Source organism: Pelobates fuscus, chromosome 9 (assembly GCF_036172605.1).
Source record: "Pelobates fuscus isolate aPelFus1 chromosome 9, aPelFus1.pri, whole genome shotgun sequence".
In the NCBI taxonomy this organism is placed as follows: Eukaryota; Metazoa; Chordata; class Amphibia; order Anura; family Pelobatidae; genus Pelobates; species Pelobates fuscus.
In genome coordinates this window covers 43,264,062-43,290,746 of record NC_086325.1, presented here as the reverse complement: position 1 = coordinate 43,290,746, position 26,685 = coordinate 43,264,062, and positions in this window count along the sequence as shown.

The window sequence follows — 26,685 nt, the reverse complement described above, 5'->3', positions numbered from 1 at the left end:
TTCGGGTACAACCCTTTTTCAATGCACCATGTCCCTCAACCCCATATGATACATTCACCCTTTAAATACAGAAAATACAATAAACAAACATCCACATCCACTCCCCTCTGTAATCAGTGCTGAGTAGGAGTCCTCCTGGGTCCGGCCGCCATCTTGACGGATTTCCCAGCATGCCATGTTGCTAGGCAACAGTAAACAAAACATATCAGGAAATGCTGTAGCCAGGTCTCCTGGCTGTAAGGGAAATCAGCCAGCCAGTGATTGAGATCTATACACCAGAGATAAGAGCAAATATAACAACAACATGAAAATATGCATAGATGGGCAAGCAAAAAGCCCAAACAAACTAATAAAATAAGAATAACAAAGTCTAATGCAATAAGAAAACACAAAAATACTTAGTATAAAAAAAAAATACAAAAGGCATATGGAGGAATCCAAAACAAAATTAAGGTGAAAACAAACATAGTAGTATAAATATAAACAGATTAAATACTGTGGTGGAATCTCGGTAAAAATAAATTTAGTAGGCCGAGATTTCCATGTGGCATATGTGTATGTTGGTGTATCAGTTTGTCAGTTACACGTAGCTAAGATACAATCAACAGTGTACTGAGCAAGTGTAGGAATACAGGATATACGAGTATTTCCCCTCCTCCATTGTGCTGGGCAAGCCATGTGGTCAAACAGGAATTTTGTCTCTATTCGGTTGATGGATAAGAGTATGTGTAGGTTGAACTGATTATGGGAGGAGCTACATGCCTATATAAGGGACCTACACTGTATGATCAGGGCTCAGACTTTGCTGTTTTTTGGTGACATTAGTCCCTCTGAGTCCCGGTTGGTGAATCGAATAAAGAATCTCTTCCTTCCTGAAGAAACCTGTGTCCATCTCTCTGTGCTTGGCTTCCGTCAGTTTCTCCGGTATCAATACAATATATATACAGTAGTGTACATACCAGGGTCGCAGGGGTTGCGGCTGCGACCAGGCCCGGCCCACCAGGGGGCCCGGCTGCTCCTGCAACCCGGTATGTACGCACTGTGGCCAGCCTCTCTTCCTGGGGGGCCCAGGAGTTGACCACCTCAGGGCCCCCCCAAGGCTGGCCCTGCTGTCATCCCACGGCCGGTCCTGCAGGCGCTCGAGGGAGCACTATCCCCTCAATGCTTTCCTATGGACGTTCAGTGTCTTAGAATCGCGGAAGCTCCTAGAGGCTGGATTAACCCTCAGTGGAACATAGCAGTTTCTCTGAAACTGCTATACTTTCAGCTGCAGGGTTAAAACTAGAGGGACCTGACACCCAGACCACTTCATTGAGCTGATGTGATCTGGGTGTCTGTAGTGGTCCTTTAAGTGTGTGTGCATCTGCATGCACTGGCGTACCTACCGCGGTCGCAGGGGTCGCAGCCCTGCAACCCCCGTGACCAGGTGCCCCCCGCCATGTGTTGCGGCCCCAGCCCGCGCAGAGTAAGCGCGTGTGTGTGTGTGTGGGGGGGGGGCACGGATCAATTTTCGCACCGGGGCTCCATGGGTCATGTGTACACCACTGTATATATATATATATATATATATATATATATATATATATATTATAAGTGTAATATACTCACCCTTGCTGACGAAGTAGTACTTAACTCAGTGCCCTGGTGCTATCCCACGCTGAGTATATATGCTTCTATGTACATTTTGCATATATATATGTATATATATATACATACACACACACAGAGGTAATTCCCCACAGCAAACTAACAGGGGAAAAAACAGACACAACCCCAAACAAATGGGGGAGTAAAAGAGACCATAGACTAAGGAAATTACTGATTCAGGGTCTTAAAGAGACAGAGTCAGTGGGGAAAATCGCATTGATAAAGAAAAAAAGCCCAGAAACTGGGGCAGAAATACTTACAAGACTCGCCAACCGGTGGGTTCACTCTTACATACCTACAGGAACCAGTGCCACTCAAGTTTCTCATTAAGACCACGAGGGGCCACTGTGTCCAGTAGGTATGTCCAACGAACTTCCTTTTGTAATAGAATCTTCTCCCTATTACCCCCTCTTGTTAGTGGGGGTACCCTTTCCAAGATTTGGTACCTGAGTTGGGAGGCATTATGTCGCAATTCCCTGAAGTGACGGGCTACAGGATTATCAGCTTTAAGGCTACGGATGGTAGTTTTGTGTTGTGATATGCAGTCTTTTAATGCATGAATAGTTTTACCCACATATGCAGAAAGAAAAGTCCTGCGATCAACTCCCATCACTACTGGGCGGCTGCAATGACTACAGTACACATCAGCCCCAATACATAGTAAAAACCAAAGAAAAACATGTTACTTGCGCTCTTTCCTTTATCCCTATGTATTTTTAAAACAAATGGAGGTCTTTTAGTTACCTCCAATGGCCATGAGAGGATTGAGCCCACCTGCCACATCAAGGCAGACCCCCCTAGGTGGGTCCTAACTCTAACCATTCACCTTGCTTCCTTGAGCCTCTGGCAAAAATCTCTAATGAGACAGAAAGGGGTATTTTTTATATACACCCCTATACATTATTAACCCTTAATAGGGAACACATGGGATGGGCGGCTGCATTGTAACAAGGCTGAGTAATACAAAAATTGGATACAAATGCAGAAAGAAAAGTCCTGCGCTCAACTCCCATCACTACTGGGCGGCTGCAATGACTACAGTACACATCAGCCCCAATACATAGTAAAAACCAAAGAAAAACATGTTACTTGCGCTCTATCCTTTATCCCTATGTATTTTTAAAACAAATGGAGGTCTTTTAGTTACCTCCAATGGCCATGCGAGGATTGAGCCCACCTGCCACATCAAGGCAGACCCCCCTAGGTGGGTCCTAACTCTAACCATTCACCTTGCTTCCTTGAGCCTCTGGCAAAAATCTCTAATGAGACAGAAAGGGGTATTTTTTATATACACCCCTATACATTATTAACCCTTAATAGGGAACACATGGGATGGGCGGCTGCATTGTAACAAGGCTGAGTAATACAAAAATTGGATACAAATGCAGAAAGAAAAGTCCTGCGCTCAACTCCCATCACTACTGGGCGGCTGCAATGACTACAGTACACATCAGCCCCAATACATAGTAAAAACCAAAGAAAAACATGTTACTTGCGCTCTATCCTTTATCCCTATGTATTTTTAAAACAAATGGAGGTCTTTTAGTTACCTCCAATGGCCATGAGAGGATTGAGCCCACCTGCCACATCAAGGCAGCCCCCCTGTGTGGGTCGTAACTCTAACCATTCACCTTGCTTCATTGAGCCCCTGGCAAAAATCTCTAATGAGACAGAAAGGGGTATTTTTTATATACACCCCTATACATTATTAACCCTTAATAGGGAACACATGGGATGGGCGGCTGCATTGTAACAAGGCTGAGTAATACAAAAATTGGATACAAATGCAGAAAGAAAAGTCCTGCGCTCAACTCCCATCACTACTGGGCGGCTGCAATGACTACAGTACACATCAGCCCCAATACATAGTAAAAACCAAAGAAAAACATGTTACTTGCGCTCTATCCTTTATCCCTATGTATTTTTAAAACAAATGGAGGTCTTTTAGTTACCTCCAATGGCCATGCGAGGATTGAGCCCACCTGCCACATCAAGGCAGACCCCCCTAGGTGGGTCCTAACTCTAACCATTCACCTTGCTTCCTTGAGCCTCTGGCAAAAATCTCTAATGAGACAGAAAGGGGTATTTTTTATATACACCCCTATACATTATTAACCCTTAATAGGGAACACATGGGATGGGCGGCTGCATTGTAACAAGGCTGAGTAATACAAAAATTGGATACAAATGCAGAAAGAAAAGTCCTGCGCTCAACTCCCATCACTACTGGGCGGCTGCAATGACTACAGTACACATCAGCCCCAATACATAGTAAAAACCAAAGAAAAACATGTTACTTGCGCTCTATCCTTTATCCCTATGTATTTTTAAAACAAATGGAGGTCTTTTAGTTACCTCCAATGGCCATGAGAGGATTGAGCCCACCTGCCACATCAAGGCAGACCCCCCTAGGTGGGTCCTAACTCTAACCATTCACCTTGCTTCCTTGAGCCTCTGGCAAAAATCTCTAATGAGACAGAAAGGGGTATTTTTTATATACACCCCTATACATTATTAACCCTTAATAGGGAACACATGGGATGGGCGGCTGCATTGTAACAAGGCTGAGTAATACAAAAATTGGATACAAATGCAGAAAGAAAAGTCCTGCGCTCAACTCCCATCACTACTGGGCGGCTGCAATGACTACAGTACACATCAGCCCCAATACATAGTAAAAACCAAAGAAAAACATGTTACTTGCGCTCTATCCTTTATCCCTATGTATTTTTAAAACAAATGGAGGTCTTTTAGTTACCTCCAATGGCCATGAGAGGATTGAGCCCACCTGCCACATCAAGGCAGACCCCCCTAGGTGGGTCCTAACTCTAACCATTCACCTTGCTTCCTTGAGCCTCTGGCAAAAATCTCTAATGAGACAGAAAGGGGTATTTTTTATATACACCCCTATACATTATTAACCCTTAATAGGGAACACATGGGATGGGCGGCTGCATTGTAACAAGGCTGAGTAATACAAAAATTGGATACAAATGCAGAAAGAAAAGTCCTGCGCTCAACTCCCATCACTACTGGGCGGCTGCAATGACTACAGTACACATCAGCCCCAATACATAGTAAAAACCAAAGAAAAACATGTTACTTGCGCTCTATCCTTTATCCCTATGTATTTTTAAAACAAATGGAGGTCTTTTAGTTACCTCCAATGGCCATGAGAGGATTGAGCCCACCTGCCACATCAAGACAGACCCCCCTAGGTGGGTCCTAACTCTAACCATTCACCTTGCTTCCTTGAGCCCCTGGCAAAAATCTCTAATGAGACAGAAAGGGGTATTTTTTATATACACCCCTATACATTATTAACCCTTAATAGGGAACACATGGGATGGGCGGCTGCATTGTAACAAGGCTGAGTAATACAAAAATTGGATACAAATACAGAAAGAAAAGTCCTGCGCTCAACTCCCATCACTACTGGGCGGCTGCAATGACTACAGTACACATCAGCCCCAATACATAGTAAAAACCAAAGAAAAACATGTTACTTGCGCTCTATCCTTTATCCCTATGTATTTTTAAAACAAATAGAGGTCTTTTAGTTACCTCCAATGGCCATGCGAGGATTGAGCCCACCTGCCACATCAAGGCAGACCCCCCTAGGTGGGTCCTAACTCTAACCATTCACCTTGCTTCCTTGAGCCTCTGGCAAAAATCTCTAATGAGACAGAAAGGGGTATTTTTTATATACACCCCTATACATTATTAACCCTTAATAGGGAACACATGGGATGGGCGGCTGCATTGTAACAAGGCTGAGTAATACAAAAATTGGATACAAATGCAGAAAGAAAAGTCCTGCGCTCAACTCCCATCACTACTGGGCGGCTGCAATGACTACAGTACACATCAGCCCCAATACATAGTAAAAACCAAAGAAAAACATGTTACTTGCGCTCTATCCTTTATCCCTATGTATTTTTAAAACAAATGGAGGTCTTTTAGTTACCTCCAATGGCCATGAGAGGATTGAGCCCACCTGCCACATCAAGGCAGACCCCCCTAGGTGGGTCCTAACTCTAACCATTCACCTTGCTTCCTTGAGCCTCTGGCAAAAATCTCTAATGAGACAGAAAGGGGTATTTTTTATATACACCCCTATACATTATTAACCCTTAATAGGGAACACATGGGATGGGCGGCTGCATTGTAACAAGGCTGAGTAATACAAAAATTGGATACAAATGCAGAAAGAAAAGTCCTGCGCTCAACTCCCATCACTACTGGGCGGCTGCAATGACTACAGTACACATCAGCCCCAATACATGGTAAAAACCAAAGAAAAACATGTTACTTGCGCTCTATCCTTTATCCCTATGTATTTTTAAAACAAATTGAGGTCTTTTAGTTACCTCCAATGGCCATGAGAGGATTGAGCCCACCTGCCACATCAAGGCAGACCCCCCTAGGTGGGTCCTAACTCTAACCATTCACCTTACTTCCTTGAGCCTCTGGCAAAAATCTCTAATGAGACAGAAAGGGGTATTTTTTATATACACCCCTATACATTATTAACCCTTAATAGGGAACACATGGGATGGGCGGCTGCATTGTAACAAGGCTGAGTAATACAAAAATTGGATACAAATGCAGAAAGAAAAGTCCTGCGCTCAACTCCCATCACTACTGGGCGGCTGCAATGACTACAGTACACATCAGCCCCAATACATAGTAAAAACCAAAGAAAAACATGTTACTTGCGCTCTATCCTTTATCCCTATGTATTTTTAAAACAAATGGAGGTCTTTTAGTTACCTCCAATGGCCATGAGAGGATTGAGCCCACCTGCCACATCAAGGCAGACCCCCCTAGGTGGGTCCTAACTCTAACCATTCACCTTGCTTCCTTGAACCTCTGGCAAAAATCTCTAATGAGACAGAAAGGGGTATATTTTATATACACCCCTATACATTATTAACCCTTAATAGGGAACACATGGGATGGGCGGCTGCATTGTAACAAGGCTGAGTAATACAAAAATTGGATACAAATGCAGAAAGAAAAGTCCTGCGCTCAACTCCCATCACTACTGGGCGGCTGCAATGACTACAGTACACATCAGCCCCAATACATAGTAAAAACCAAAGAAAAACATGTTACTTGCGCTCTATCCTTTATCCCTATGTATTTTTAAAACAAATGGAGGTCTTTTAGTTACCTCCAATGGCCATGAGAGGATTGAGCCCACCTGCCACATCAAGGCAGACCCCCCTAGGTGGGTCCTAACTCTAACCATTCACCTTGCTTCCTTGAGCCTCTGGCAAAAATCTCTAATGAGACAGAAAGGGGTATTTTTTATATACACCCCTATACATTATTAACCCTTAATAGGGAACACATGGGATGGGCGGCTGCATTGTAACAAGGCTGAGTAATACAAAAATTGGATACAAATGCAGAAAGAATAGTCCTGCGCTCAACTCCCATCACTATTGGGCGGCTGCAATGACTACAGTACACATCAGCCCCAATACATAGTAAAAACCAAAGAAAAACACGTTACTTGCGCTCTATCCCACATAACCTAAGCCACATGGGCACTTCATAAAATAGACTATAAAATCAGTCTGACAGGTAATAAAGCTTCTAAGTCTTATCTGCTCACCTGTCCTGGGATGTGTACTATACTCCCCTTTAATGATCCCGTTGCAATGATTACATGAGAGGCAAGGATAAGTGCCAAATACTGACTTAGATAAAAATGTCTGCTTTTTAGAAGCAAGATTATCTGCTTTAACTACCATATTTCGTATAGTGTGTCCTCTCTTATGTGCAAATATGGGTGGATCTTTGAACAAATGCCCAATCTGCCTACCCAGTTGTAAGATATGCCAATTTTTACATATAATGTCTTGAATTTGGGAAGATAATGGTGAGTATGTACTTCCGTACGGGATTCTTTTGGATCTAGCCCTAGGTGTTGGTAATAGCAAGTCTTCTTTGTTCATAGCTAGTACCTGCTGTCGTGAACTTTGAAGAAGTTGTGAGTCATAACCCCTCTCAACAAATATTTGTGTCATATATCTGAGACGTGTATCCACTATTCTTTCACTGACGATTCTCCGCACTCTGAGGAGTTGGCTGTAAGGGATAGAGTGAAGTTGTTTAGAGGGATGGAAGCTACGGGCATCTAGTAGGCTATTAGCATCCATAGGTTTAACAAATAAATCAGTGCTCAGACCTTCAAGAGTCTTACCAACCCGCACATGCAAAAAACTCACTGCTTGTATACTGATATCTGTAGTGAACTTAATCTCAGGATGACACTGGTTGAGGTACTGCACGAAAGCATCCAGGTCTGGCATGGAACCCCTCCAGACCATGAAGCAGTCATCTATGTACCTCAACAATGTCACATCAGACTTTTTAAAGTCAATATGGGGGTACAAAAACTTGTCCTCGAATTCTGTCATGAAGATATTTGCATATGATGGCGCCAAATTTGCGCCCATCGCAGTGCCTTTCATCTGTTCATAATAGATAGACATATAGCGAAAAAACTTTATTTTTTAAGATGATTTCCAACAGGGTAGTGACAAAGGTACATTGTCTCTGGTCATGAAGCACTAATGACAGTCTCTTCTGCACTGCAAGTAACCCTTCCTCATGTGGAATGGACGTATATAGATTGGGAACATCCAGTGTAACCAATAAATCAGTGGGTTCTATTTTCAAATTATGGATTTTGATTAGGAAGTCTTTGGTGTCCTGTATGTAGGATTTAGCAGAGACAACCAACGGTTGGAGGAACTGGTCCACGTAAACAGCCAGTGGCTGAAAGATGGAGTCAGTGCCTGCAACAATCGGATGCCCTAGTGGGTTAGTGGCATCCTTGTGTACTTTAGGTAATGTATAAAACACTGGTGTAACCGGAAATTTATTCAACAGAAATGAGTATTGTGATTGGGAGATAAGTGCATCTTCCCTTGCCCTTTCTAAGAAAGTGACTATAATTTTAGAAATATGTGCCGTAGGGTTGCCTTTAAGAATTTTATAGTTTGTGCGATGTTACCTTTCTATATGGAGTGATCAAAGTGTCCTGTGTGAGGAACCACCTAGTGCTAAAATAATAAAAAAAATACTTGTTTAATAAAACCACAACCTGCTACTTTTATTTCAGTGATAGGTGCTTAATAAAAGCTGCCTAGTGTATTTAAAAAACAAACCTAGACATTGGATAAAAGCTGCTATTTTTATCTAATGGTCATTCCACCTTCTTGCACCTTCTTGAAACATTTCATCTATCTATTTTGTCTGTCTATCTGTTCTGAGTATTTAGGGGCACAATACTGCCTTCAGTTTGACTGCACTTGTCATTCATTTTACTTTTTTTTTTTTTTTTTAAAAGCCATGAAGTTCGCTTTAACTAAAATTCCAAGGTTTTGGTTCTTGATTTACTCTTGTCATTTTAATCCTTTAAACCAGAAGAACAGTCACACTGAATTTTGTGTTGTAGAAATCCTTCTAAAAAACTATGCTATACATGAACAATCAATATATTTTGACAGTTATTCCCATAGCATTGCTCTCTTGATGAGACCTATTGGGCTACTTAAGAAAGCTGCTTAAGACAGCTATATTTCTAACCTGACACATTATGGGCATTTTTTTATGTTTTAGAGTGAAGTATTGATCTGGCATTACTTATTCCAACTTTTCCTTTATGTAAACGATCTTTTAAGTAAGGAATGAAACTTCCACTGAGCAAACACAGGATTTCAAAGCTGTTTATTCATTTACGAGCTTCCACACTCTTGTTGTCAGCTAGTTAAGTAGGAGGTTTAATAGAACTGGATATTGACATAATTTGAAACTAAATTGTCAAGTATAAATCAACAAAACAAGCTTTTAAAAAATGGAAGCCAATCGACTACTAGTTGAGTGCAAAATAAATGATAGTGAAACAATTAAAATAATTCACACCCACTTAGAGAAATATACAGAGTAAAAAGGATATACCACCTATTGCAGATATAGATATGGTGGTTACATCTGTAAAACAAATGAGACATACATAGTGTTTTCCATATAGGTAAAAACAAACAATTGTATCATATGAGGATTGAACTCACAAGGATAGAGCCTCTTAGGCTCTATGTACTTCGCTCTCGGGTGCCTATTCAGGCTTTCGATAATTTTCAGTTGAAGACCCAGACTCCACAAATTCAAGAGTAAATAAGGGTTTATTAATTGATGAAATGTTATAAAAATATTAATAATATAGGACAAAAATAGGCAGATATATGTATAAAATACAGCGTGGTATGGTACTGCAATAATGGCCAAAATTAAAAGCAGCAAAGCACCACAGCATATACACAAAGTAACAATACCGCCAAATGAAAGTCCCAGTAAAAAGTCCAGTAAAGTGCAAACGCGTTTCAGCCCTAGTTAGGGCCTTCCTCAGTGCTAAATTCCTGGAGAAACTTCAGGGCTTTAGTAGCCCCCTTGATAAGTCCAACTGCATCCAGCTGTGCGTCAGAAATGCCGCTGGCCACATCACTTTTGGAAAAAAAAAAAAAAAAAATTATCCATGTAAAATGTGCTTACCGTGCAAGAATACTACTTTTAAGAAAGATACACAGAGCACGTTTAAATCCAATGTTACAGGAACTAGTTTTAAAATACGTGATGTTGTCACATGCCACTCCACTAATGTGGTGTATCTCCTCTGGTGTCCCTGTGGGCTCCAGTATGTCGGCATGACCACTAGAAGCCTAAAAACTCGCATTATGGAGCACATGGGGAACATACGGAGGGGATACACTAAACATAGTGTGTCAGCACATTTTATTGAATTCCATAATGGTGACACTTCTCTCTTAAGTTTTATGGTTATTGGGAAGAAGCGGATGAATTGGAGAGGAGAGGATAATGTCCGAGAACTTAGTAAGTTAGAGGGTAAATGGATTTTCACTTTGGACACTATGTGCCCTAAAGGTCTCAACATAGATTTTGAGTTAGTCCATTTTTTATAATATAATATTTTATATATTTTTTAAATATTATATTTACTTTTATATTAATATCTTTTCTTCTAGGACATTTCCTCTCCCTTCCACATCCCCCTGAGTTACATTTCTTCTATTTTAAATATGATGTTTTATATGTACCTATATTAACAAATATTTAGTATTTTATATTTCTACTCCGATTTATTTATTCACAGCTTACTCAATTTGTTTATTTATTTTACTATCTTATTGTATTATTTGTTTGGGCAAATGCCCTCTTTCAATATGAACACTTTCTGTAGTCAATTCCACCATGCCCGAGTGTGGAACGCATGGTGGAACGCAAATACATCACATGACTGCATCCAACCGGAAGTCACACAAAAAAGAGAAAAAAAAACCAAAAAAACTTTTTTCCCAAAACCGGAAGTGATGTGGCCGGCAGCATTTCTGAAGCACAGCTGGATGCAGTTGGACTTATCAAGGGGGCTACTTAAGCCCTGAAGTTTCTCCAGGAATTTAGCACTGAGGAAGGCCCTATTTAGGGCTGAAACGCGTTTGCACTTTACTGGACTTTTTACTGGGACTTTCATTTGGCGGTATTGTTACTTTGTGTATATGCTGTGGTGCTTTGCTGCTTTTAATTTTGGCCATTATTGCAGTACCATACCACGCTGTATTTTATACGTATATCTGCCTATTTTTGTCCTATATTATTAATATTTTTATAATATTTCATCAATTAATAAACCCTTATTTACTCTTGAATTTGTGGAGTCTGGGTCTTCAACTGAAAATTATCGAAAGCCTGAATAGGCACCCGAGAGCGAAGTACATAGAGCCTAAGAGGCTCCATCCTTGTGAGTTCAATCCTCATATGATACAATTGTTTGTTTTTACCTATATGGAAAACTCTATGTATGTCTCATTTGTTTTACAGATGTAACCACCATATCTATATCTGCAATAGGTGGTTTATCCTTTTTACTCTGTATATTTCTCTAAGTGGGTGTGAATTATTTTAATTGTTTCACTTTACCTTTAGGTGTTAAGGGATTACACCTTTCTGTCACACTTACTTTTATTGTCTATTTTAAGTTGGAAGCGCCTACACAACTATACACCTTGTGTATATTTTGTTTGCTGTAAAATAAATGATAGAATTACAGATTATAACATATATTCAACTTTTTTGACTATAAATCCTTAGAATGTATATTTTGTTAACTTGAGTTTGTATTTTAATTGCTATGGTCAAATTATTGATTTGAAATATAGTATTATTCTGACTCTTCCCACATCTTTCTGTCTGTCTGTCTGACTGTTTGCCTGTCTATCTCCGTGTGTCACTCTCTTCTTTTGATGACTGGCTGAGTTGCGACTCACTCAGCCCAATATTGGCTTCTTATTTACCAAATCCTTAGATTTCTGTATTTTGGCTGATTTCAGAAGTGGTAATGCCACTGCTTTAGAAATGGGAACCCCCAACTTGAATTCACAGTCAGACCACCTTCACGAGAGACAGATCGGTGGGTAGGGAAACATAAAACGCAGAAGGATTGGAATCTCCGGTGGAAGGATATCAGAATGGAGGTTTAAGAAAGTGACATTTGAAAACTGTTTGGATAGGGCCTTTTAGCATTTTAGAGATAAGGAAATGAGGCAGGCACAAACTTGGGAAAGGAGGGAGATTGGGCAAACACATACGAGGATATTATAATAGTGCAGATATAAACTGGTGGGAGGGCTATTGGGCAGACACACCCTGAGGATGTAGTGATTGTGCAAAATAGAGCAGACACATATTGAGAAAGCAAGTTTTTCCCCACAATGATGACACACCATTATATGAACTGCATTCATATACATTGCACATATACACATTCTTTACTATTCATAAGAAGAACCCATTCACACTCAATTTTACTACTCAGAAGTACATACATATAGAACTACATATAAATAAATCCTTAACATACACACATTAGCTCTAGACATGTATACTTTAGCAGAAACACATAGGCACTAGATAAATGCATTTACAAAGCCTGACACGATATAAATAAACCATCCTAAATCACACACCTACACTACATACAAATACAATGATGCATTCACATACATTTATGTGAGTAATACATGCAAATGCTTAAAACATTCTGGCACTATACATGCAAATACACAAGTGCATTCACACTGTTTCTATATACACTAAAATACTACTGAACATTGATAAACATCACACTAGACATTTACATAAAATATAGATAAGGGTTTATTCATTCAAACAAGGATATGTGAAAAATTATGATATGATGGGAATACAAATTGTAGACCAATCCAGAAAAGCTGGAAAAATAAATGAGTTGGTGATTTTATTTAATTCTGGATATTCATGTCAGACTTTTTTAAATTTGGTTTTCAATTCCCCATATTTCAACTTTCAACAAAAAATGAAATGTTAAATGTTTCATTCCTATCGAAACAAATAAGCAAAAATAAGGATCACAGTTAGCAAAACAATGGCCAAGCATAACTAAATTATTCCAAACAAAACTTTTGCTGCTCGGTCCCAAAATATTACTGATTCTTTTTAAAGACCTGAACTTCCACCCCAGACTTACTAGTTATAGTAAGCAAGTGACAACGTAATTTAGTTTCAGACTTCAGCTATAAATATACGTGAATGTGGCATGAATCACCTCTATTACTTTGTCTGTACATTGACATTCAAATTATACACCAAACCAGGATCGCTTTATAGAAATAAATCATGCTTAGCTCCCTTAGAATGGAAGCACATTGTTCATCAATGCTAATGACAAACACTGGTTGACGTGTCCCAGGTGCAAAACTAGGGCAATGCAACTACAAACAATTTGCACCAGATCTGTCACACCCTTTACTAATTTGTTGCGGCATTGAGATGTGGATGTACATGCCACCCACAAACGAAACAGCTTGTCATGAATAAATACTCCATCAATACGTTTATGTTTAAACAGTCTTGAGTTAATGTTTTTTTCTTTTTAAACCTCACAATAAAAGTAGATATCTACTTCCCAGACATGCATTCCACAAAATATTAAAAATGGAATTCCAAACTCTTGCCAACTTTTTGAACATATGTAAAAAAAAACGCAATTGGAACAGTTCATTAGTTGTGCATAAATAGACAAAAGTTGGCAAACAAAAAGTATCATATATATTTAACTTATTCTGCTAAAGTTATTTTACACGTCTTTGTTGAAATGTCAGGGCTGGAGAAGGTCCCCTAACCTTTTATAATATGTTAATGTTATCTCATCTTGCTGAAATGATAACCCATTTGATCTTAACAGCTGTAAGTACACTGAACCAGATATGAACCTCACGCCTTGTGAAGTTACTTCGTAACCATCCATGTCCTCCTATTGCCCTAATAACCCTCTTCATTTTTATGTTTAATTACCTGTAGCTAGGTAGCATAGACCCCAGTAGGTATGCAGCAGTTTATTTGCCATTCAGTGGTTAATAAGCTGTAGACATGATGCAGAGAATTAAAAAAATCATTTGTCATATGTCTAACATACATTATGCAAAGTAAACTGGATCCTACTTTCAGGACAAACTTATTTGAGTTTGCCTTTTATGTTGCATAATGATTAAATACCTTTTTTGCTAATTGCCCTCAAGTCATAGCTTAGCAAATATTTCCTCGGGTGGCTACTATTAATACAAAAGCAAAAGGTTTAAAATTCAAAACTCAAAGATTTTTGAAAATACTTTAGGTAATGTTTCACAGAGCATCGTGACATTGGCGGATCTTTCCCCTTTCACCTTCTCCCTGCAAAATTACCCCTGGGGGAGGTCTTTCACCCCCCGCTTCCTACATCCATGATTGCTATTTCTATGGCACTGTGGCCCTTATAGAACAATTTGATGTTCATAAGATAATTAACTCTAATTGTTGCAAGTGCAGTAGTGCAAAATCCTATCCTAAGGATATCCATTTCTAAGATGTAAAATACTGAAATTACATTAAATTAGGCAATTAACAAATGTGACTTGAAAAAATGTATATCCATTGGTACTAGTGTACACTCAGAGAAAAAGAAGTCACATTTCAGAATGAGGTGCAGGATAAAAAATTGTGAATAAAGGATATGGTGTTTGCATAGCAATGCAAACATTTTAAATGATTTTACTTAAAATGTCACTGTAGTCACTATAACCATGTTATCTCATTGCTTGGAGCTATGCTCTGGTAATATTCCTCCATTCAATATTAAGCCATTTTAAATCACAAAATAATAGCCCCTTGTCCACCCACAGCTCATCCCCTACTAGAGATACAGCTAAGGCAGAGATTATACACCTCCTTCTAACCATACCAATTTATACCAGGAATGGGTGCTGTGATAAGCAGTCAGCAGACACTCTCAGCCAATCATAGAATGCAGCCCATTGCTGCTCAGTTAAGTAAATTGCAGTATATATTCAAAAAGGATTTCGAAATCCTTGCCTGGAAATTATAGACCTGTGAGCTTAACTTCTGTGGCTGGGAAAGTATTTGAAAGGTTATTAAGGGATAATATTCAAGAATTCCTTGAGAAGAACATGGTTATCAGCAAAAATCAGCATAGTTTTATGAAGCACAGGTCATGCCAAACTAATTTGATTGCATTCTATGAAGAAGTAAGTAAACGTATAGATCAGGGTGTTGCAGTGGACTTGATCTATTTGGATTTTGCCAAGGTGTTTGATACAGTTTCACACAATAGATTAGTGTTCAAACTCAAAGAATTCGGTCTAGAAACATAGAAATATAGAATTGGACGACAGATAAGAACCATTCGGCCCATCTAGTCTGCCCAATTTTCTAAATACTTTCATTAGTTCCTGGTCTTATCGTATAGTTAGGATAGCATTATGCCTATCCCATGCATGCTTAAACTTCTTTACTGTGTTAACCTCTACCACTTCAGCTGGAAGGCTATTCCATACACTACTCCAAGTGAGGTCTCACCTCTTTCTACCGCTAATACCTCTCCCTATACAACCAAACATTCTGCTAGCATTTCCTGCTGCTATATTACATTGTCTTCCTACCTTTAAGTCATCAGAAATAATCACCCCTAAATCCCTTTTCTCAGATATTGAGGTTAGGACTCTCTCAAATATTCTGTACTCTGACCTGGGGTTTTTATGTCCAAGATGCATCATCTTGCACTTATCCACATTAAATGTCAGTTGCCACAACTCTCACCATTTTTCTAGTTTAACTAAATCATTTGTCATTTGGCTTATCCCTCCTGGAACATCAAATCTGTTACAAATCTTAGTATCATCAGCAAAAAGACATACCTTACCATCAAGACCTTCTGCAATATCACTAATAAAAATATTAATATAATGGGTCCAAGTACAGATCCCTGAGGTACCCCAATGGTGACAAGCCCATGCCTCGAATATACTCCATTGACTACAACCCTCTGTTGCCTGTCACTCAGCCACTGCCTTACCCATTCAACAATATTGGAATCCAAAATTAAAGATTGCAGTTTATTCATAAGCCTTCTATGTGCAACCGTTTCAAAAGCCTTACTGAAATCTAGGTAAGCAATGTCTACTGCACCACCCTGATCTATTATTTTAGTTACCCAATCAAAAAAATTAATAAGATTAGTCTGGCATGATGTCCCTGAAGTAAGCCCATGTTGTCTCTAATCTTGAAATCCATGTGATTTTAGATGTTCAACAATCCTATCCTTTAACATGGTTTCCATTACTTTCCCCACTACTGAAGTAAGGCTTACTGGCCAATAGTTGCCCGACTCCTCCCTAGTACCTTTCTTGTGAATGGGTACAACATTCGCTAACTTCCATTCCTTTGGGACTACTCCTGTTAACAGTGATTGGTGAAATAAATTTGTTAATGATTTTGCTAGTACACCACTAAGCTCCTTTAATAACTTTGGGTGTATTCCATCATGTCCCATTGACTTATTTATCTTTACTTTTGACAGTTGAAATAGAACTTTTTCCTTTGTACACTCACATGTAACAAATGACTAATTTGTCCTTTTTCCTAACTAAGGTCCCTTTTCTTTCATTTTCATCTATAAATACTGAACAAAAATATTCATTGAGGCAGTCAGTAAGATCTTTATCCTCTTCTACATAGCTTCCTTCTTTTGTTTTTAATCTAACTAATCCTTGTTTTGTGTCCGTTTTCTCATTTATGTATCTAAAAAATGTTTTGTCCCCTTTTTTACTGAATGTACTATTTTCTCTTCTGTGTGTGATTAGGAAGCTCTTATAACTTGCTTAGCCTCTTTCTGCCTAATCTTATAGATCTATATATCTTTCTCACTCAGTTTTTTTTATAATTACTAAATTCTAACTTTTTGTTTGTTCTTTACTATTTTGGCCACATCTGCGAAGTACAACAGTAGTTTCTTAAATTTTTTGCTTTTACTGACAAGCCTAATGCAATTTTCTGTTGTCTTCAGCAGAGCAACTTTTAAATAAGGCCATTTCTCTTGAACTCCATTTAAACTGTCAGTCTCAGGCAATCCTATGGGGAAGCACTGTGATTGGATCAGGCCACCACTTCTAATGATGTCAGCAGACTGCTTGTTTTTCTGAGTCTAACAGCATGCAGAGTTATAGCTTCAGGTTTAAATACAGTAAAATTTTGCTATATTTATGGAGGCAGGAGAGGTCCAGGGGTGGGGGTAGGGGGGGGGGTAGGGGTGGGGGGGGGGGGCAGAGTGATAGATGGTAGTGTTAACTCTATAGGGTCAGGAATACATGTTTGTGTTCCTGACCCTATTGTGATCCTTTAAATGTAGTTCCCAAACATCTACAATGTGAAAATGGGCCATCACTGGTTCACTCTTACAGAATATGGAAGGCTTTTATTAGGAGGGAAAAATTTGCTCAGCATTAAAAAATTACTGAAAAGACGCGGCACAGCTATTAAAAAAAAAGAAAACAATAGAAAACAAAAAAAAAGCAACAGAGATTAGATCAAACTTTTTCATGCAGTTTTTTTTTCCACAAAACCATAGGCATGTAATTGCTCTCTTGTATAGCCTGTCACTTGTAACTTGCAAGAACTGAAAAAATTGGCACACAGTTCATTAAATTCATGTGCTGAGGGATACTTTTTCTCTCCTTAATTTTTCTTTATTAACAAAAAGAAACATAGATCATAGCAGGCAGGAGACCATTAATATACAGAGAATTCATTTCCATTGCTAAAGTATCACATATTGAGAAGAGGTTAATGAGAAGTATCCATAGAGATGTACAATGCATGCTCAGCATTGTTATAGAAGATCCTTATAGTTATACTGTAATTAGATTGTATTTCGCCTTACACAATAAACCCAAATTACCCTTGAACTGTACATTAAGCATTTCAAGAAAGTTTCTTCCATTTGGTACACTTACAAAACCTTTACTTTTGGGAGAATATAATCATTGAACTGTAAACTACATATATTCATATATAATTCATTGTGAATTTTGAGATACATAATGGAAACAGTGAATTCAATATTTTTCTGTTTTTATAAGAGAATATAGATTTATATTTCCGCGATATTGCCCAATTAGCATGCTAACACTTTTAGTTTGTCTTGTTAGTGTGTCTCATTGTTGCAAGCAAATGGTTCATAGGTGTGCTGAACCTAGTGGTATGTTTTGCAGATGGTTCATAGGTGTGCTGAACCTAGTGGTATGTTTTGCAGATGGTTCATAGGTGTGCTGAACCTAGTGGTATGTTTTAAACAAAGGGATAGAGATCAGCGACTGATCAGTATAGAGCAAACTCTGATACGTTGTTATGAATTGTGAGCTGACCCTCTATAGCTGGATGCATTAGACATAGATTCTATACATTATAAAACAGATCTGTTGTTTGTACTCTATCTCCCTCAATAGTCACTGACCTTATATTTTCTGTTTGTGCAATCATATACTGCAAGTGGTCAGGTGTCTGCAATATACAAAGGACTGAAACTCATCTACCAGTTTAGTTCAGGATTTTGAACATGTCACCCAGACCACAGCTTATTGAGAACCTGCAATAATTACCTTCCAAGTTTAACCCCTTAAGGACCAAACTTCTGGAATAAAAGGGAATCATGACATGTCACACATGTCATGTGTCCTTAAGGGGTTAAGACTGCCTCTAATGGCTGTCAATCAGACAGCCACTTGAGGCACTTCCTGGTGGTTAGGTGACTTTTGGTCGCCTAACTGACACTGGATGTCCTCATGCTCTGTATGAGGGCATCCAGCATCAGTAAATTCCCCATAGGAAAGCATTGCAGCAATGCTCTGCTATTAGGAGGACCTAATGTGCTTGTGGTGTTTGTCACGCATGAGTATTAGCACGGCTGATGGGTGATGTTGGTGATGGTGGAGAGCCATCCCAGCATCGAGGGACATCAGTGCTGGAATCCGGTACACTAATGCCTCGTTTCCACTGAGCGGATCGGTTCGGTTCAGTTCGGTACGGTTCGCTATTTTGGGTGTTTCCATTATGAAAGCGGTCCATACAAGCGAACCGTACCAATCCATTCAAGGTCCTGCTTCAGATGTAGGGCCATAGAAAATGGAACGGTTCGGTTAGGGCGGAACTACTATACAATCCATTGATTGGTGGACAGGAAGAGCATTTTTTCTAAACCCTGCATGGCCCTGAAGGTCTGACTTGCAGTGGAAACGCTCACCAGAATGGGCTGGTCCATTCTAAACCTTCCAAACTGTACCAACCCGAACCGATCCGCTCAGTGGAAACGAGGCATTAGGGTTTATTAACACTTACAATGCAGGCTGTATGGCCACAAAGAGGAGACTGGGGGTGTGAGGTGGGGTTGAGGGGGGGCAAAAGAGAGCCATGGTGCTAGGAATACAACCTAGTATTCCTAGCACTAAGGTATCCCTTAAATAGTGTTATAGCCAATAAATGTTGAACAATATCTTGTTTGAAGTTATAAGAGGTTTGTTGAATTTAGGTGTATAGTACAAACATCAGGACCCATAGCAACTGAAGTTTAATACACTGTTTGTTAAGTAATTTTACGTGATTCATTTCCCTATAGAGGCAAAACTAAATAAAGCCTAGGAAAGGTTTCTCTGATATAATATAGTGTAAACAGAGACATTGAGACATTTCTGTTACACGTGGTAAAACAAGCTAATTATGGTGTATATTTTGTTTCCTTTTGTATTATAATTTGCTTCTGATGCAACTTCCAAGTAAAAATACACAAATGTATTTACCACACTGGCATAGAGAAACTTTTTTTTAAATTTGGAAGCTTTTCTTTTGGTGCATGATGTTTTTTGATCTTGTCTTAGTTGAGACATATTTCATTTTATAATTTATATTTAGGAAGCATTGTATACTTTGCCCTGCACAGTGCTGTCAATAGTAAGGAGTGTGAGTCATTTTGCATTACATGGAAAAAAAAGCTGAATAGAAAAAAATTACAGTATTTTAAGAGTAAAATTAAGTGTAAAATAAGCAAAATTTGGTCTATAGCTTAAAGCCGTGTATCCTTCTTTTTAAACAAAATATATTTGAGTTAGTAGGATTTAATTTTCTATAGACAAATATTAAGCTGGATATTGCTTCTTCCCTCTGGTGGGATACAGTCATCGATCCTGGTTTAGTAAATAAACCTTCATTATCTTCCAAAGAAAAAGAGCTTCTACAGAGTCCATTAGATGCACTGGCTATTTCACCACCGGTGAACAGTCTGATATAGAATGACACTGTGCAATTGAAATAGCTGATTTGATAAAACATATTAAAAATGAAAATAGCACAGTTGATGAATAGTCTGATGAAGAATGACAATGTGCTAAAGAAATAGCTGATTTCACACAACAAATTAAAAATTAATACAACACAGTTTTGCTGGGCTAAAATTAAAATTTCTGAAAATCAACTTCTGGTTTAGAGGATGGTTCATCGCTGAAAAAATTATAGAAGCTGAAATTATTCTGTTACTTTGCTTTGGATACAAAGTGACGTAGAATGAAGTTCAGCCTTTCTCACATCTGTTTTTGTTGTTTATCCAAAATAAGGCAAAGAAAAAGCAAAAACAGTTTGAAGTGAGTTGTTATTTGGCAAGAAACTAGGAACAAATCCCTTATTGACCCCAGAATGGAAGTCAGATCTCTCTTTGGATCAAGAAGCTGTTACCCAACAAATTGAAAATTATATCCCTAAATATTAGTTTTTTGCAAGTATTTATCCAGTTGTTGTTTAAACATTTGTAGAGACTTTAATAAAACCACCGCTTCAGGGAGAGAATTCTACATCCTTAATGTTCTAACTGTAAAAAAGAATATTTCCTTTGCCTTAGACTAAATCTCCTTTCTTCCAGTCTAAATGTGTGACCTTGTGTCCTACTTTATGTATAGTTCTCTCTATGAATAGATTTACTTCCAGACGACGGTTTGTATTAGTTTGTATTTGCTATCATATTTCCTCTGAGGCACCATTTTCTAAACTAAACAAGTTTACATTTGTTAACCTTTTTTTTTTTTTTTTTTTTAATAACTAAAATCTTCCATTCCTTTCATTGATTTTGTTGCCCACCTCTGCACATATCCTATTGCCTTAAGATCCTTTTTTAGAACAGGTGCCCAAAATTGCACAACATATTTAAGGTGTGTTCTTACCATTGGTTTATAATGAGGCAAAATTAGAGAATCAGTTCCCCCTTTTATGCATGACAGTACCTTACTGACCTTTGCAACTGTTGACTGACATTGCACATTGTAGCGTCTAGTTTATTGTACATAAAAATTATTAAATCCTAATTTGATACCACAAAAATTGCTCTAGCACTACTGTACGTTGGGGAAAGTCTCATTCCACATATGATTACCTCCACTATAAATTCATGTTCATACAGTTTGGCTCTTTCCTAAGCCAAGGAGAGCTATGGCAATACCTCATAACCACATTATTTGAGAACCAAAATGCCTCTTTGACACTTTAAACACTCTTCTTTGCCTCATTTCCACTATTCCTTCTATTCTCCCACCCACTCTAAACCTCGCAACTTACTTTACTGAGAAGATTGTTGCATTTTGGGAAGATATCTCAAATGTGTCTTCTACCGCTATCAACACCTGTCTCCTACCTCTATCAACAGCCTGGAGGAAAGACGAGACAGGATGGATGTGATAGAAACATTTAAATACATCAAGGGAATCAACACAGTAAAGGAGGAGACCATATTTAAAAGAAGAAAACAACCACAACAAGAGGAGATAGTCTTAAATTAGAGGGGCAAATGTTTAAAAATAATATCAGGAAGTATTACTTTACTGAGAGGGTAGGGGGCATATGGAATAGCTTTCCAGCTGAAATGGTAGAGGTTAACACAGTGAGGGAGTTTAAGCATGTGGGATAGGCATAAGGCTATCCTAGACTTAAGATAAGGCCAGGGACTAATGAAAGTATTTAGAAAATTGGGCAGATTAGATGGGCCGGATGGTTCTTATCTGCCGTCACATTCTATGATTCTATGTTTCTAACACTTCCATCAACCCCACTCCCTCCTTTATCCTATGCCCATTCACACCAACTGCACCAGAAGTGCTCCATTAGACTCTCACCCAGTTTACATTCCTTCAAAAATCCCTAAACACTCACTTCAAGAAGGTATATCAGCTTTCACTCTCCACACCTCACTAACCCACCTTCTCTCCTGCAACTGTGCCATCTAAAAACGAAGCCTTCATTGTAAACTTTTCTAACTGAATCAGACTTAAAGGGACACTATAGGCACCCAGACCAATTCAGCTAATTTAAGTGGTCTAGGTGCACTGCACCCTATTGCATTCCAGAGAAACTGCAATTTTACATTGCAGCATTAAGACTGCCACCAGTGGCTGATTCATGCATACAAACGGACCTTGAGGACATCCAGTGTGAGCTTTTTCCCAATAGGAAAGCATTGATTTGAAGTTAAAAACTCTTGGCAGTGTGAAAGGTTAATGATGTGACAGCTGGCCAGTGCTTGCTACCAGCTACCATCTTAAAAAAGTGGGAAAACAATCCTATGGAGGTTAATATTCCTTTTTAGTAGTAGTATAAAGAAGGTTTACAACCTTCCTTAAGGTACATCTGCCAAGCCACAGGTGGGGCATATCTACAAAAGAGTGAGCAACAATTAGCTGCTCACTGTATCTAAAAACTAGCCAGGTCTAATATCAGCCTTTAATATGGCTGTCATGCAGACCAAATTCAGGATAATTTGGAGTCTGGCTTGCAAAATACTGAATACCTTGTCTGGATTCTCAGTGGCCCTGTAAAGCAGCGAATGGTTTTACCCATTCAGTACAGGTCATTTGGGCTACAATGAGTAACCATATATGGGTTGTCAAATTCCATACACAGTTTCCTAAACTCCTAAAATGACTTCTTCTGTTTTACTTTTACTTTAAAGGGACACTATAGTCACCTGAACAACTTTAGCTTAATGAAGCAGTTTTGGTGTATAGAACATGCCCCTGCACTGCAGCCTCACTGCTCAATCCTCTGCCATTTAGGAGTTAAATCCCTTTGTTTATGAACCCTAGTCACACCTCCCTGCGCGTCACTTGCATAGCCTTCCACAGCCTTCCTGTAAAGAGAGCCCTATTTAGGCTTTCTTTATTGCAAGTTCTGTTTAATTAAGATTTTCCTATCCCCTGCTATGTTAATAGCTTGATAGACCCTGCAAGAGCCTCCTGTATGTGATTAAAGTTCAATTTAGAGATTGGGATACAATTATTTAAGGTAAATTACATCTGTTTGAAAGTGAAACCATTTTTTTTTCATGCAGGCTCTGTCAATCATAGCCAGGGGAGGTGTGGCTAGGGCTGCATAAACAGAAACAAAGTGATTCAACTCCTAAATGACCGTGAATTGAGCAGTGAAATTGCAGGGGAATGATCTATGCACTAAAACTGTTTTATTTAGCTAAAGTAATTTAGGTGACTATAGTGTTCCTTTAATATATCTGAATATATCTTCTGTCAGCATTTCAGCTTTTCCTGGTATGTAATAGCCAGACCATGCACTACTATAATGGACCGTACATGAGTACCCTCTGTCAATTTATAGAGGGCACATTAACGGATACAATGTCCTAGTAGTTTCCGACCACGTGTTTCCTTTTATATTAAAGCAAAAATATCTACTGGTACATAATATTTTTATTGTCACTTACTATCAAACCAAGCTGGAGATGAATTAAATACCAAATTACACCCACCCAAATTAACCTAAATTACATGTTATTTGTTGTATTTCCTGACATTAAGTTGGCATGCACTCATTTGCAGTGCTTACTTTCGTAGAAATGCTTAACCTCCCTGGCGGTATGATTATGTCAGGAATTTTGTACCAAAAGCGGTACCATTTTTTTGCATTTGAATTACCCGCCCAGTTCCGCCCCCATGTCAGGCATGTCAATCAAATTTTAATTAATCAAATCACATAATTACGTTAAAAGATTATTTAAATATACATGTAGAATTTTAATATATATGCATTTATAGGTATTTAAATTCTACGTGTATACTAATGTAATCTTTTATGTAATTATATGTATTTATCTATATATATATATATTTGCGGTTATTTGTATTTTATATATATATAGATATATATAGAATGTCATTCTAAGTGTATTTTGTTACCGATATATATATATATTAATAACAAAATACAGTTAGAATGAAATTACATATGCATATATAATTTATATTAAATTTTGTTTCAATATTTTATTTATTTATTTTATTATTTTATTTATTATTTTAATTATACGTATTTATATATAATATATATATATGTACATCTATTATATATATAATATACATACATATTATATATATGTAACGTCATTCTAAGTGTATTTTAATATTAATATATATACTTATATTAATATTAAAATACACTTTGTATGACGTTACATATATATAATATGTATATATATTATATATATAATATATATACATATTATATATATATAAAAATATATTTAATTTATTTTTACACTTGTCTTTTCTTTTTTTTTTTTATACTTTCCCACCAGCAGGGGGACTGTCTGATATTTCAAACAGTCCCCCTGCTGGCAGATCCACAGCCAGCTATAGAGGGCCATGTGATCGCTCTTTGAGAGCGATCACATGGCCCCCGGGGGCCTGATTTGCCGTGGGAGGGCTGCCTGGGCTGTGAGGCAGTCCTCCCGAAGCGGATCGCGGCGGAGGTAAGTACATCTTACCTTCCGGGGCTCTGTTATCTACCCCGAGCGTGACTCGGGGTTACCGCTTCTGGCAGCGAAAATTAACCCCGAGTCACGCTCGGGAATACCGCCAGGGAGGTTAATAGCAAAACCATCATCAGTTTCAATGTAGGATTCCATTGAGAAAGTAATATTATTACCTGAAATAAAAAATTATTTATATATGACATTGCTTGTCAAGTGGTATTTACACTCACCGATAGGCGATATTGTGTACATTTTTATTTTGTTTGGCAATTTCTATGCAGTATTACAACAGAAGAAGGTATATGGTATACATACAACACCTATGGCATTTTAATATAGACGATTGTTACAAATTAACTCAACCCTCGATTATCACTGCATTTCCGCATTTATATTACCTGAATTCTCTGGTTGAGGAATATGTAGGCTTTCCTGGATGGTTGTAAAAATACATGTGACCAGATTTGTAGCTTGACCACATTGCATAAATATCTTTTAATTCTACACTGTAGTAATATTTTGCTGCAAAGTCCAAAAGGAAATATATTGAAAATACGAGTTACTTATACATTGTGAAAATTAATACTTAAATAAAGATGCCTGACTATAATTAGGTTTATACTCAGAGAGCATAAACAATCTTTCTTTCATGAATACGTTATACTATATTATATTTTTTTAGGAAAACTGTGTTTTATTGATCATTTACAAAATTTGCACAAAGAAAGAAATCACATGACATAGAAAAGAAGCGAAAAGGGACATAGAACATCAGTATCTCTGAATCATACATTTGTGAAGCAATTTCACAATCATTCAACTATTCAACACTGTTGAGAAATAAATCATATCATAATACTAAATGTGCTAGACTGCATTGCTCACTTGTCACTTAATTGCACAGTATCTGTTTAGTTCCACTATTTTCAATTTACGCCACCTCTAAGTTTGCAGTATCCATATCTTCATAATCAAATATCAGGCTTTACAAATTCATTAGTGTACAATGTCTAAATAAATTAGCATAATATAAGTCAATAAGATCAAAGAGTATAGAAAATGAAAATAATTTAAATATATAGTGTCCATGTCCCACCCAAGTTCATGAGTGACCCCATCTCCAACCTTCCTTCCCCTCTATGAAACTCTCACCTGTACTCAACAAGTTAACCATGTACCCTGACCAGGCAGGGTCTCACATATCAAATATTCCCTTTAATTACAGTATTCTATTTTCAAAGTATGCCCATCTCTACATTTCCTCATAGTCTAAACATAAACACATCCCACAGTTTTTTTAGTGTGTTTGAGCAATCTACCTTGCAAGATGGCCACCATGTGTTCTGCAGTCTTAATTTAAAATTTTGTTTGGTGTGAATCTCCTGTTTTTTTCAGAGAGCAGAAATCAGCGGCTTAGCCAAGTTAAGCAAATGCCTAAGAATAGATTTTTCCTACAAAGATATTGGCAAATTTGCATCGTGAACTAAGCACAGGGCCGGATTAAGATGAAAAAAGGCCCTAGGCTATTCCACTTATGAGGCCCTTTCACCTCCCATTTTTAAGTTTGTAAATTACATGAGAGACAATAAAATACATCATTACTGTGATATATATCAATATGTTAAATGAAACATGTTGTGATTGGTACTAACCTTTATAAAAAATGTGGCACGGATAATAAATAAAAAAAAAGTCGAGAGGGGGGGTGATTGTGAGAGGGAGGGGGTGATGAGGAGGGGGGTGATTGTGAGAGGGAGGAGGGTGATGAGGAGAGGGGGGTGATTGTG